The sequence below is a fragment of the Atta colombica genome, unplaced genomic scaffold (assembly GCF_001594045.1).
Source record: "Atta colombica isolate Treedump-2 unplaced genomic scaffold, Acol1.0 scaffold12, whole genome shotgun sequence".
Classification (NCBI taxonomy): Eukaryota; Metazoa; Arthropoda; class Insecta; order Hymenoptera; family Formicidae; genus Atta; species Atta colombica.
Window position 1 is genome coordinate 4,816,192 of NW_017259206.1, and position 838 is coordinate 4,817,029.

Sequence of the window (838 nt, forward strand, 5' to 3'; positions counted from 1 at the left end):
ACGTACAAAGCGAGCTCGCGAATATGAAGTTACATCTGCATCACATATTGTGTCAAACAACGAAACAGAATCACCATCATAAACGAAAATATCGTTAGTTGGTCCCGTTTTGCGAAAATACGATCCGACGGTTCTCTCCACGCTTTATTAATTCGGCCTTCTGTCCTGATGGGGGAATTGCGGCTTTTCATTTTTCGACATTCGTCGAGACGAAAAACGTTATATTAACAAAAAAAAAAGGAGCGAAAATTAAACGTGCATTTTTGTCACGTCCATCCGGAACATGACATTCAGGCATAGATGACTTTTATAAGCGGCGCAATCAGGCGCTAATGATCACCGCGTTCACATTCGGATTATCTGAATCTGCAGATCAATCGATTGGTCGATCTATTCGCGGCTGCCGTCGAAACGCGGCACACCGTCCGAGCTAATTCGTCTGTCACGTAATTAGCTTCGTTTATCGGCCGATGCCGCGTTCGTTCCCGACCCGTGTTACCAGGCGTGGGTGTAATCCCGACCTGGCTGCCGCCGGTGCAAACAATTAACGTTGTTCCCGGTAACTTCGGCGTGATTACTGCAATTTTCGCATGCCGATACTTCGCCAAACCGGCCCGCGGCGACGTCACGATAATTTTGTCGCGGAAGCGCGCCGAAGCGCGACGGAAGTTTTGCCACTATGGCGGAAGAAGATATGGAGCCGTAGGAGAAATTCCTCGATAGATATCTCGAAAGATACTGTATTTAATATTATTTAAAGTAAAATGTTATATATATTTTTTTAATATTTCTGAAATGCTTAATCACAATTTTGATATTTTTAAAATTTTATTTTTAT

The 838-nt window shown here is 43.6% G+C and overlaps 1 protein-coding gene across 1 annotated transcript in view; it reads left to right on the forward strand.

Annotated features, from left to right (window-relative positions):
• The window catches only part of LOC108694347, a 67,162-nt gene that overhangs the window by 43,218 nt on the left and 23,106 nt on the right, over nucleotides 1–838 (forward strand). The gene's annotated exons all lie outside the window — the stretch shown is intronic.